The sequence below is a fragment of the Lathamus discolor genome, chromosome 5 (genome assembly GCF_037157495.1).
Source record: "Lathamus discolor isolate bLatDis1 chromosome 5, bLatDis1.hap1, whole genome shotgun sequence".
NCBI lineage: Eukaryota > Metazoa > Chordata > Aves > Psittaciformes > Psittacidae > Lathamus > Lathamus discolor.
The window spans coordinates 84566052-84580642 of record NC_088888.1 but is presented as its reverse complement, the minus strand read 5'-3'; the positions used below and the strand labels follow the sequence as shown (position 1 = coordinate 84580642).

The following is a 14591-nucleotide window of genomic DNA, read 5'->3' as shown; positions in this document are numbered from 1 at the left end:
TTTTCATTCTTCTAATCTAAATTGAACTGTGTGATGCAGCAAAGTACATTTCCTCAATGATAATCCCAGACTTAGGTAATTTTCTCACATCCCAAAGCCTAATGTGAAGGATACAGTGTGAAATAATGGTACTTTTATAGATTGGAAAGTAAAATTAAGATAAAAATGCCATTACTGTACTTCATGGGAAAATGTAATTGCAAGATTTGAAACTAATTTGAATATTATTTGAGAAACTGGCTGACTGTATGCAGAGCTCTGAAGGATATGGCAAATACACTTGTTACTCTCTCACTTTTGACAGATGCAAAGGCAAAAGATATCAGCCTGAAAGTGGAAGACACCAGGGGTTGTTTTTACATTACTTTTACTTCATTCTCATATGAGCACAGTAAGACTTATTTTCTTTATTCCCTCAAAAAAGACATACTTTAAATTAAGCTTCGTATGAAAAGGAAGCTTTAATAAAGATGTGCAAGACATAAATTAACAAGAAATTAAGTAGACAATGGATAGAGAGATTTGAGAGCTATGATTCAGCTAGTGGCCTACTTGTTTATATGAAAATTCCTTATTAGTCTGTCATCACTATAGTCTCGGAAAAAAGTCAAAACTGTAATACATTTACCCTCTGTAGATCTCAGTGAAAAATGGAAGTAGTTTCTCAATATTAAGCAACTACAGAACTGAGTTATGGAGAGGTTAAAATGACGTTCTTAAGGTCACGCAGGGCATCTGAATAGGGACCTCCTTATTGTTCTTCTGTTTGGTTTGTTGGTGATTTTTTTTCTGTTTAGGCTACAATTTCTCGGGATTAGTGGCTGATTTTTTTTCTAAATCATATGTATGGCCTAATATAATGTGACCTTGTGCAAGTCTGCACTAAGTACATGCCTGCTCAGTGTTAACATGGTAAATCCTAATCAATGTAATTCATCAAAAAAAGAGAGATAAAGAAGAACTGCAGAAGAAAATTAGAAGTCTTAATTTAATTTTAAATGTTTCACCTTTTAATTACTCCACAGCAAAATCCATTTAGACAATTCCATGCTTCATTTATTTTGGAACATGTAATTTTAAATGTTTGGGTTTGTACATTGTCTCACTTTTTGTACTACCTTTACTGGAAAAAATATAGAATGAAAGTTAGCAAGAATATAACAATTACTTAAACTTATTTTATATTATTTGAAACTATTTTATAGGAAAAAAAAGCAAGTGATATCTATTTTTTTTTTTCCTGAGCTTTTGCAAGTTTCTCAGGTTTTCTAGGGGGAACAATCACAGAATCACAGAATCCCAAGGGTTGGAAGGGACCTCAAAAGATCATCCAGTCCAATCCCCCTGCAAGAGCAGGGTAACCTACAGTACATCACACAGGAACTTGTCCAGGCGGGCCTTGAATATCTCCAGTGTAGGAGACTCCACAACCCCCCTGGGCAACCTGTTCCAGTGCTCTGTCACTCTTACAGTAAAGAAGTTCTTCCTGATGTTAACGTGGAACTTCCTATGCTCCAGTTTACACCCATTGCCCCTTGTCCTATCACTGGATATCACTGAAAAAAGCCTAGCTCCATCATCCTGACACCTACCCTTTACATATTTGTAAACATTGATGAGGTCACCCCTCAGTCTCCTCTTCTCCAAGCTAAAGAGACCCAGCTCCCTCAGCCTCTCCTCATAAGGGAGATGTTCCACTCCCTTAATCATCTTTGTGGCTCTGCGCTGGACTCCTTCAAGCAATTCCCTGTCCTTCTTGAACAGAGGGGCCCAGAACTGGACGCAATATTCCAGATGCGGCCTCACCAAGGCTGAGTAGAGGGGGAGGAGAACCTCTCTTGACCTACTAACCACTCCCTTTCTAATGCACCCTAAGATGCCATTTGCCTTCTTGGCCACAAGAGCACATTGCTGGCTCATGGTCATCCTCCTATCCACCAGGACCCCCAGGTCCCTTTCCCGTTCACTACTTTCCAGCAGGTCAGCCCCCAACCTGTACTGGTACATGGGGTTGTTCTTCCCCAGATGCAAGACTCTACACTTGCCCTTGTTAAATTTCATCAAGTTTCTCCCCGCCCAACTCTCCAGCCTGTCCAGGTCTCGCTGAATGGCAGCACAGTCCTCTGGTGTGTCAGCCACTCCTCCCAGTTTTGTGTCATCAGCAAACTTGCTGAGGGTGCACTCAGTTCCCTCATCCAGGTCATTGATGAAAATATTAAACAGCACCGGTCCCAGCACCGACCCCTGAGGAACTCCACTAGTCACAGACCTCCAGCTAGATTCTGCGCCATTGACCACAACTCTCTGCCTTCTTCCTTTCAACCAGTTCTCGATTCACCTCACTACTTGATCGTCAAGCCCACACTTTATCTTATCTATGAGGATGCTGTGGGAGACAGTATCAAATGCCTTACTGAAATCAAGAAAAACTACATCTACCGCTCTACCATCATCCCTCCACCTAATGAAGAATGAAGAAAAAGGAAATTTGAAAATATTAGAAATAAGGTTATCACATTATTTTCAGGAACATATCTTTTCAGAATTCCTTCATCAGAAATTAAAAAAAAAGAAACATTGTAAGAATTAATGTTTTCCTGTTACTTTTTGTTTCGAGTAAATTCAGTGTTTCTCCTTGCATTTCTTGATGGGTATCTCAGAAGCATTTGTGAATACTGATGATAATGAAAGCTAGTTTATGTTAATTTTTTGGCCTTTGGCTATGGCTTCACAATAAAATTATTCAGAGAAAAAATTAGCTAAAAGTATTTCAGTCTGCTTTTGTCTCCTGACACTTCTTCTCACCTCTCATTCTCACTTACTCACTTTACTGTGTCAGAAAATTGTTTGCAAGGTCACACTGCACATCAACCAGATCCTGGACCAGAGTGGCAACAAGAGGGTAGTATAATGCAAATGTGAAACCAAGGAAAAGCCTTTGTGCTGTGATACAAGACATTAGCTATTGCAAGTATGTATTAGTCTTTTTTGCCCGCTCAAAAAACATTTGCTTCAACACAAGGCATCAGAAGTGTGGGCTACATTCTTAGTCTCTCTCTGTAAGAACTGGTAAGAACTGTCACATTTTTGAGGGCAGCAGATCTCATTCTAAATCCACTGCCTTAGCATAGATAAATAACTCTTTCAAGACCCATATTTCTCTTTTTAAAAAATAAATTTATAATTAAAAGTTTAAAGTAGGTCAGTTTATTTATATCTATGACATCCTTCTTAAATTTGAGGTTTTCATGGATACATATAACCATACATGTGTAAAGTATATGTGTAATCTCTGAAGTGTAGACAATTTAATAGGAAAAAGAAAGGAGACACAGTCCCTGGATTAGGAATATCCTGCTAAACAGACAATATATAGATAAGAAAAAAGAGGAAATAAAACTAAGTCACTAGTTGTGTTAAATACAACTTTTATGTTGGTGATCCAGTTTTTTCTGAGTTGAAAAAGATTTCATTTTTAAATGTTGAGTATTTGGTGTCTATACATTTGAAATGCAAACTATTACTCCAGTTAAGCACCCTGTTCCTGTACTGGAGATCCTGACTTGCAGGTGGTATGCAGAAAGCTCACTTGTGCCCAGCTTCTATGCTGAACAACAGAACTGCAGCAATGTTCATGGTTATCTGCACAGGATACTAGATTTACAGAATAAAAATATTATGATTATTTCACAGAATCATAGAATCATAGAATAGTTAGGGTTGGAAAGGACCTCAAGATCATCTAGTTCCAACCCCCCTGCCATGGACAGGGACACCTCACACTAATTATTTGGAGCACATGAGGTAAGACCATGACAATATTAGGCATGGTACAGATGATACCTGAAAATACAGATCAGAATCCCAGAGCATTAAATAAGGCTACAAGATGAAACAATGGGAAGTTACATGAAGGTGTGTTATGCACAATACCAAAATTATTTTGGTCAATGTAATTGGCTTGGTGCATTAACATTGGTTCAAAACCCTGTAGGCAATGAAGCAACCACCCTCTACTCCTCAAACTGATCTTTTCTATCAACGTAAGCTGAAAAAGTAAGAAGAGGTGCTCAGTGCTGCCCTGCCATACCTGCATGGTGCCTGAGATGTTTCTCCAGAAACACTGAAGCAGTAAGGCAGGCAGAGCAACTGCAGGACCTGCCTCTCCTTGCCTCTCTCTTCATTCTGTCCATGTGCAGTCCAAGAACTCTTTATAAAACTGTGATTCTTCCATGTGCACAAACAAAACAGTTGCTTTATATTTCCTGCACAGTGAACATCTGGTGCACGGAGATAAATGTGCGTGTACACCATCCAACTTGTTCTTTTGTTCAAAGTGGATAATGGCAGTATGAGATCAGTGTTTCTCAATAAACTTGCTCAAAGTTCTGATTCAAGCGAAAATATCCTGATTTCTGAAGAATATTCATAAATCTCAAGAAGTCAAAGCTTGCTCTCAGAAAAGCAGGGCCTACCTTTCAGGGTATTTTTATGAGTATATTGATTCCATAACAACACTGTCATAAAGAGACTCTTTATGCCATTCTGCACAAGGAATGAATTTTATTTTTTTATAACAAAATCTATTTAAATTTACTGAATACTAGCATATATTTTGCTCACAATAAAAATGATGTTCTATCATTCTCCTTCTACTTAGACTAGCAAAAAGAATGAATACTTGTCTTCCAAGATATATTTGTATACAGAAAATAATTCCTTTATCTGTAAATGCAAACAAATTATTCTGCCAACCTGATATATAGAAAAGAGAGCCAGAAAAAAAAAAAAAGATGTGTTCCTAAATTTTAGACACTTTTGAATTCCAGAATATTTCATTGAACATAATGAAAATGCAAGCACCATCTGCAAAATTCATATTTCCTATGGATTGATTGACAGGAAGAGTGGATAGCTGGTTCCAGACCATGTGTGGATGGTGGCAGATTTTGCTCTCTACAATATATTTAACAATACCCACACTGACATTTTATAGAATTACCATGCCAGCACATGGTATTCTGAATAGAAGATTAAAAAAAAATATTTTTGAACATTTAATTGACTTCATTCCAGCAACTGACCATTGCTGACATTACTAAAATGCTGTTTTGTGAAGAAAAAGAGTAGTTTCAATTGTTCACAGCCCGTGAGCCTTTCAAATTTCTACAGAAACAAATCTTTTTCTTTTCCTTTCTTTTCTTTCTTTCTTTTTCTTTCTTTCTTTCTTTCTTTCTTTCTTTCTTTCTTTCTTTCTTTCTTTCTTTCTTTCTTTCTTTCTTTCTTTCTTTCTTTCTTTCTTTCTTTTCTTTCTTTCTTTCTTTCTTTCTTTCTTTCTTTCTTTCTTTCTTTCTTTTCTTTCTTTCTTTCTTTCTTTCTTTCTTTCTTTCTTTCTTTCTTTCTTTCTTTCTTTCTTTCTTTTTCTTTCTTTCTTTCTCTTTCTTTCTTTCTTTCTTTCTCTTTCTTTCTTTCTTTCTCTTTCTTTCTTTCTTTCTCTTTCTTCCTTCCTTTCTTCCTTCCTTCCTTCCTTCCTCCCTTCCTTCCTTCCTTCCTTCCTTCTTCCCTTCCTTCCTTCCTTCCTTCCTCCCTCCCTCCCTCCCTCCCTCCCTCCCTTCCTTCCTTCCTTCCTTCCTTCCTTCCTTCCTTCCTTCCTTCCTTCCTCCCTCCCTCCCTCCCTCCCTCCCTCCCTCCCTTCCTTCCTGCCTCCCTCCCTCCCTCCCTTCCTTCCTTCCTCCCTCCCTCCCTCCGTTCCTTCCTTCCTTCCTTCCTTCCTTCCTTCCTTCCTTCCTTCCTTCCTTCCTTCCTTCCTTCCTTCCTTCCTTCCTTCCTTCCTTCCTTTCTCTCTCTCTCTTTCTTTCTTTCTCTCTCTCTTTCTTTCTTTCTTCCTTTTTTTTGGGGGGGGGATGTGGTGGGGGTTGGTTGGTTGATTGGTTGGTTAGTTTTATTTTTTCTCCAGAAAACTGGCAACTTTCAGGTTTTTCCTCAAGGTCTGACTGCACTGCTGTCCTCTAGCTAACCATAAATTTCAGCAGATCTCCAAATTCTTTCCTCAGAAACCTAACTACAACCCCAGTTTTTCATGTGGTTTTTTTTTGGTCTAATAACACTGCTTAACATTTCCATGTTTGTCCTGAACTATGTTACAGCACTATAGCAGGTGAACCTTCTGAGCTTTTTCTCCTCTGATACCCTACTGGGAGAAAACATAGATGACCCAGCAAGTGCCATTTATTGTAGCATTTCAGATGCAAATGGAATAGATAAACACAATTTTAACTGCTATGGTGGTGGTAATATATGGTTATTAAGACCAAAAATCAGAAGAATCCTTTTTTTTTTTTTTTTTTTATTCTGTATATCAGTTTCTTAAATAGATTCCTAAAAATGAAGGATGGTGGAAAGGGTAGTTTGGAAACTAAATTAATGTAAAGAACATATATATTTAACAAAAGGATTTAAAAGATCAGTTTGTCCATTATATCTTTCCTAAAAAAATACGTGTATTTAATTTGGTCTAAAATTATGATTACACTTATTTCCATGTTTATGTTGGCTTTCTTTCCTCCTACTTACTGTACTACTTTAATTTCTTATTTTCTCTCAAGTGTTTTCCACAAGCTACAAGAAAACTATAATGAATGAATAATACTAAACTAGTTTCTCCTGGTGTCCTTCTGTTCCATTCACTTGTAATAAAACATACTCAAAGGAGCCTTTTCTGCAGTTCATAGATCTGCATTTTCTTCTGACAGATACTCAAAGTACATTTTTAAGCTCTAATTCTAGTTTATACAGATCTACATTTTAAACTTCAATTAGAACTTTTGTGCCTTAAATCTTTAGTGATAATCAACATTTTTCTAAACCAGAGTGTGTCTGTAAGGATCAACCAGGTTGACATACACGTCATCAGCTAGAATTTCTAACACCTGCACAGGTCATTACACATGCTATTTAATCCCTATAAACAACGATTTATGTGCATGATCTTCTTTTTCGTTATTCTTGTCCATCACCAGAAACTGTTCTGTCTTGCTAGAGAACTGCCTGCTTTGGTAAAAAATTTTCTTATATGAAACTAAATAGAATGCAATTTATCATACTATTTAAAAAGAGGATTTAGGCATTCAAAAAGATGCTCAAAATTTTGACCACCTTTAGCTTTCCAGTGAAAACTAAGGGCAGTCAAAGACATAATGATGAGCTGTCTCCTTGCTACTCTTTCGCTAGGGGCAAAACTTGTCTTCAGCTATAATGACACCAGCAATGTCGAAGGTCTATCATTTCCTCATCACTTTAGAAAGGTTTTTTGGACCTGCTTCTCATTTTTTTTCTACAATCTAAGTCAGAATATAAAGCCTTTTAATTAAGAAAGATATTTTAAATTAAAGCCCTCATTTTTAATTTAAATGAGAGCCTTGCTCTAGTGAATGTATATCAGCAAAATGGAGGACCCTTTCTACTGACAACTAGATGAAAATACAAATGTATGATTACTGATGTTTGTATGTTTCATATTTGTTAAATGCTCAACATTAATAGCTGTGATGACTGATAGCTTTGTCTATGTTAAGCTAAGTTTAGTGATTTTTCAACCCCGTTGCACTTTGAAGTATGTGTTAGTACCAGGGCATGCATCCTCTTTTGACATCTGCGTGAGATCGCTCTCTACCTGCTGTGTTTCATTTTAAAATCCAATTCTATTATTAAGGGAAGAGAGCTGCTTCCTCTTTTGTCTATGTGCTCTATTTCACACCAATTTCATCAAAAACTTTCCACAGTTCTTGCTATAAATTGATCCTCTGTAGCCCGGCCTGACCTTCAGACCCTAGAAAGTGATATTTTTAAAAAGTTTAAAACCTTCTGCTATAACATCGGTATAGGCAGGGACACATTTGGTCCTCTTGCAATTCCACTGAAACTAATTAATTTACAAAACAAATTATTTTTTACACAAGCAGTGCACTTTAATAGCAGCTAGTACATTCTTGCTCTCTCCAGTACCATGCAGATTGCAATCTGCTTTTATTCATTCAACTGGAAAGACAGGAGAAGAAAAAGGAAAGAGTAATTCCAGGTCTCCCTTGATGGTTGCTGAATAGGCAAAAGCATCTATATTTGAGAGTTACCAGGGTCACAGACTTGGAATCTTTACTGGATCTTCATGGACAGCACAGCTGTATACAGCCTATGCTAAATTGTATCCTGGAATCTTGTTCTTCAGTTTATCTGTCTCTTTATTTCATATTTTAGTGTGACCATTTGTTTCTAATGCTTGTCCCTACAGGATGTAAATTTTATATCCTCTGCCTAATATGCTACTTACTTAGACTTCTAGTTTTTAAAACTGTTAGTTGGCACTGCTGCTCATCATTTTTTTTTGTTAATAGAGAAAAAATGAAGTTTTGCCGCACCCCATGTGTCTTTGGTAAAACTATTCATAGGCACATTTCTATATTTGAATTCCAAATTTGGAGATACCCAAACTTAAATACAGGGTTTGGGGTTTACCTGTTATCAGGAGAAAGGTATTTTTACAAAAAGATAAGTATTACCAAGGAGTGATTTTCCCCAACATTATTTTTAAATACATTTTTATCAGAAATTAGATACCCTTCATTCCTGGGAGAAAAGAAAAATGCAACTTACAAGGCACTCTAAAAACCTTACACTACCTGCCTAAAAGGGAAGAACCCTTCTTCTCTAGCTCCAGAATGTTTCTGGGGGAGGAAACATGATTAACATGGCTTTGAATTACTACGCTGATAATTTATGATATATAATAATAATAATAACACTAATACACAGAAAATAAGGTCTAGATTTGTGATTGTGATTGTGGTTCCTAGGACTAAGCTTGTGGTTGAGATAAATTTTGTAAAGGGACTTATTAGTAGGGGAAGGGGTTGAACCTAATTGAGGATGTTGTTTTCTAGGGAGGAGGTGATGGTGAAGTAGGTTAGTGAGGCTAGTTGCCCAATGATAATAAATGGGTGTTCTACTGGTTAGCTTCCTACTCATGTTAGGATAAATAGGTTGGTGGCTAGGGTTCAAAGTAGGAGTTGGGAGATTGGGCAGAAAGCTATAGTTTCTTGTTTGGATCTGTGTAGGAAGGGGCTTAGAAATAGGATTAGTACGGAGGCAGCTAAGGCTAGGACTCCTCCTAATTTATTGGGGATTGAACGTGGGATTGCGTATGCAAATAAGAAGTATCATTCTGGTTTGATATGTGGGGGGGTTACTAAGGGGTTTGCTGGGGTGAAATTTTCGGGGTCTCCTAATAGGTTAGGTGAGAATAGGGCGAGGGTGGTGAGTAGGAGAAGTATGATTATAAATCCTAAGAGGTCCTTTAGGGAGAAGTATGGGTGGAACGGAATTTTGTCGCAGTTTGATGAGATGCCTAGGGGGTTGTTAGATCCTGATTCGTGGAGGTGGATGAGGACTGGGCTGGTGATTATAAATGGGAGGAGGAAGTGTAGGGCGAAGAATCGGGTTAGGGTGGGGTTGTCTACAGAGAACCCTCCTCAGGCCCATTCTACTAGGGTTTGTCCGATATAGGGGATGGCGGAGAATAGGTTTGTAATGACTGCGGCCCCTCAGAATGATATTGGCCTCATGGTAGGACGTAGCCAACGAAAGCTGTTGCTATAAGGGTTAATAGGAGAATGACTCCGGTGTTTCAAGTTTCTTTATAAAGGTATGAGCCATAGTAAAAGCCTCGGGCAATGTGAAGCTAGATGTAGATGAAGAAGAATGAAGCTCCATGCGCTGGGCTAGAAACATCAATATTGACCTAACTCTGCAGTTCTGATTAGAGAGGATTTCAGTGAGAGTTTTCCTGGAATTACAATAGTGGAGTCATGCCCACTGTCTTTGCAAAGTCAAAATGACATGTCTTTTCACATATCAATGGATGCATGCAATATTTGCTTTTATATTTGCTTTGAGAATGACACAGTAACACAGATGGTGCAATTAGGTGGTTGGCTTTCATATGTTGCACCTGCTTTTATGGCTTCACAACATAATGTCCTGATGTCTCTGGTCATTTTATTTCTTGTAACATGTTTTTTCAACTGGTGAAAAAGTGCTTCTTGTTGTTTGCATTGCAGTTTTTCTATGGCAGCAAAATCTTTCTTCACAGGAATATAGAGCCACGTTTTTATTTACCAGTGCTAACAGGACCATGCAACTTTTACTGTCAGTTGGAGTACAATGCTACAGTGTGATGTGTGAAACACAACTGCATTTTGTTCATAAACACGTCTGAAGCCCTTTGGTTTATTTTCCTACACTACAGGGACTTTTTGACTGGCTTCTGCCATCAGCTAAGAAAAAAGAGGTTATTTTCACAGAGGCATTTCAAGCTTTCCCAGACCTCTGGAATGAGTGATCCATAGGTTGAGACAGCAGGACTTGGCAGGCATTTGGAAAAGACAAGCTAGGTAAGGCCATAACTTAGACCAAAAGCAAGGATAAGACTGTCTAGGTTTGAGAAGACTTAACAATTCTGATGACTAACAGAAACTTTGTCAGCCCTGGATAAGCTGGGAATGAGCACTTCATGCAGGGAACCCCCACATTTGGTGCAACTACTGGAAGTAAATGTCTTAACGTAGATCATGCTCAAACTTCCTCCTGTTTCAATTACTAGTAACTAATCAGAAGCTCTTCTTTAGTGTTGTGTGTCGTGGTTTAAGCCCAGGCTGTAAATCAGAACCGCGAGACTACACCCCCGCACCCTTTCTTCCCCCTCTCCCTGCTCCCGGAGGGACAGGGAGAAGAATCAAAAGAATGTAACTCCCACAGGCTGAGATAAGAAAGCCCAGTAACTAAGGTATAACACAAACCACTACTGCTGCCACCAATAATAATAATGATAAGGGAAATAACACGGGGAGAGAATACAATGCCACTCCTCAAACCCAGCCTGATCGAGCAATGAACCAGCCCTTCTGGGTAACTCCCAGTTACATCCTGGCCATGACGTGCTGTGGTATGGAATACCTCTTTGGCTAGTTTGGGTCAGGTGTCCTGTCTTTGCTTCCTTCCGGCTTCCCCTCCTCCCTGGCAGAGCATGAGACTCAGAAAGTCCTCAGTCAGACTAAACATTACTGAGCAGTAATTAAAAACATCAGCATTATCAGCACTGTTCCCAGGCTAAAAGTCAAAACCACAGCACTGCACCAGCTACTAAGAAGGAGAAAAATGACTGCTACTGCTGAACCCAGGACATTGTGATAGGACAAGGGGTAATGGGTTAAAACTTAAACAGGGGAAGTTTAGATTGGATATAAGGAAGAAGTTCTTTACTGTAAGGGTGGTGAGGCACAGGAATGGGCTGCCCAGGGAAGTTGTGAATGCTCCACCCCTGGCAGCGTTCATGGCCAGGTTGGACACAGCCTTGGGTGACATGGTTTAGTGTGAGGTGTCCCTGCCCATGGCAGGGCGGTTGGAACTAAATGATCTTAAGGTCCTTTCCAACCCTAACTATTCTATGTTTCTATGATTCTATGTGTCTTTTTCCTGAATCAGACAATTTTACTATGTTAATCAAAAGACTTCTAATCACCTCAGTCCTCTGGGAAATATCCATTATAGCATAATAAAGTATAAAGTGTCAATTTGGAGTTAAAATGCGAATCAGAAGAATAATGCTTGTGATTTTTTTAACACCCTTTGCACAAAACACATTTAAATTTATAAATTAGTTAAATTTAGCTGGTTTTTTTTAAGACTGAATAGCAAAGATCCTTCTTTCAACACGATTCTTTTGTCAATAAATCTATTTAAAAATTAAGAGGGAGACTCAGTGAAACCATATAGCCTTTTCTCTTTCCAACTTTTCCCCCAGTTTTTCAAATGACAATATTGTAAAATTTTCATATTGATTGAAAATTGTACAGAAGACACAGAGTCTCCTGATTTTTGCTTCACAGATAAACCACATACAGCCTGTGTGCAGATTCATACCACAGTGTTTGGTAGATGTTTAATAGTGTTTGATTGTTTTTGATAGATCTATCTTTTAACAGATGCAACTTTGGTAGTTGCAGCAGTGGATAATAGGGAAATATAGCTTGCTTCAAATGCGGAGAAATGGAAGTGTCTTCTGTCTGACTGATAACAAAGTTGGACATGCAGAACATGAAAACCTGTGTTCTTCCTTTTTCTGTTACACCAGCTTCCACAAACAGACAAATAATTCTGCAGCTGATCTCCCTGCACTTTCTCAAACCACCCAGGCCTTCATTTAAGACCAACGCTTTCTTGCAATTTACCTTGCATCTTGATACCTTTACTTTCCATTGGAGAATCATGTTTATTAATTGCTTCTCAGATCAGGATACACAAAACACAGTGGGCACATAAATGCAAATCCAAAGAAAATTAAAAATATATCAAATTATAGACTCAAATGTAAAGGCACAAAGGAAGAGTATTCTGTTCTCATCTCTTAAATGCAAATTTTTGTAAAATACCCATTTAAAAATGACTGGGGATATACATGTATAATGAGTTCATATTGTGTCATTGTATAATTTCTCCAGTCTTTATGAATGAAGAACCTATTCATATGGTCATAGTCCAGGGAAGTAGACACCACCAGATGGTATTTTACCTTACAGTGTGAACTGCAGATGTATTTGTTTTCCAAAACATCAAATATTTAATTTTTTAAAATAACTGAGAAACTCAGAAAAGGTATAAATGGGCATGCATGTCACAAATAAATGTGTCCAATATGTTATTGGACATACATATGACCAATAACACTCCCCTCCTCGAAAGAGCCAGGGGAGGAAGTAAGACGAAAAAGCTCATGGTGGAGGGTAACGACAGGGGATCACTAACGAGCCCCCTGCTACCAACAGCTTAGCACCTGCACCCAGTACAGTATGTAAGTATGTGCGCTGGGACAGCCAAGCCCATCTGAGTGAACCTTTGCCCCAAACTGATAATGCTCACTGTACATCACTAAAGAAAAACTCCAGGAGAACCACTGATTAGATTAAACAGTAACCATAATATTAGCAAGACACTTTTGAAACTGGCTGAAAAGTAATGTAAAAGAAACAGGAATTTGCAGAAAGCGCTGGGAGAGGCCTTGACATTGGACAAGGAATAATGACCCTGGTGGGCACTGCCAGGCATCACTCTGCAGCATCCCCATCCCTGCATGGGCCACACCCGGCATCTCCTCGTGGGTGCAGGAGCACCCTGCACACAGCCAGTGATCCACAGCATAAGGGTGGTGTCAGGGCACCCCTCCTCAGTATGCACATAGGAGGAGGTGGAGCACCTGTCCATGCAGGACACCCAGGAGACCTGCACCTGCACAAAGCAGAGGGACGGGCATGCGAGCCACTAGAATGTGTGCGTAAATATGGGTGGCAGGGAGCATTACTTGCAGAAGAATTTGGGGAAATCCGCAGGACTATATTAACATTTTTCAGGCATCTGGCACTGGTTTATCTGTTGTGTCACCAACATCGATCCTGAATGTATATTTCACTGATTGCCAGTTAACTGTGTCATTAATAAATCAATAAGGTACTTTGATCCTAATTTGGCTTAAATCACAGGAGTTGAGCAGTTTTTCCCCATGACACAAATAATCTATTGCTACACTGATTCAGAGGCCTGAGTCCCACAGAGAAGGCTACAGGACCGTGCTTACATCCATAAGTAAAGGCTCTTAGCTCAAAAGGATCAGCAGTGGCAAGGTTAAAAATAGTAGAATATGGAGGGTATGAAGCTCTCGAAAATAGAAGCTCTCATTATAAAGCCATTGCTAGGCAGAGCAATTTGAGAAAATTATACAGTGTGTTTTGCAAACATCAAGACTCCACATGCTTTGTAGTTACTATTTTTTAAATTCTATGAAATACTACATTTTCCACCTGTCATTCACTGTTGATATATAAAGAAGCTAAAAGGTTTGTGACTATTTTGGCTTCTGTAAGGACAGAATGGGTTTGAGTTGCTAGTTTTGGGTGCCAGCGCTTGCTTGCTGACTATGATTTCAAACTGGCAAGTTTGGCTATCCAGTGCAGCATAGACATGCAACAGTAGCCACCATGTAAAACAGACAGGTTAAACTGAAGAGAAAGTATTACAGCAATATCTTCAGTTTACTCTAGGGGCAAACTATTTCTACAGCAGGGCACAGTCAACCCAAAAGAGACATTAGTTAAAGGAATCAAATATGTGTGAAAAATTGTCTAAATATTTATCAAGTAGAAGAACAAACAAACAAACAAACTAACTAACCCCTCCCCTCCCCCCCAAAAAAGAAAAAAAACTAAAAACACCAAACCCTAAGAAAGATAACTAAATTTTAGAAAATGAAATATTAAAAAGGGGTCAAAAATTGCTATGGAAAACTTCTTCCCTGAATCATTCCTTATAGAATAGTTTCATGTGAACAGACAAAACTTCCCAGTGCCTCCAAAACACAGAAAAAAATGATGCTTCCTAGATCCTAAATAGAGACTGAGGGGTAATTTGGTAGTTAACAGATAATTAGACCTTGTCTCTTAAAACATCTTTCTATTCTACAGTAGTCTTTAAGAGGAACGCTTGAAAGG

General features: G+C 38.5%; 1 pseudogene; it reads right to left on the bottom strand.

Moving 5' to 3' along the window:
• Nucleotides 1-9212: 9212 nt before the first annotated feature.
• On the bottom strand, nt 9213-13198 carry LOC136015962 (cytochrome b-like; annotated as a pseudogene).
• Nucleotides 13199-14591: the final 1393 nt, after the last annotated feature.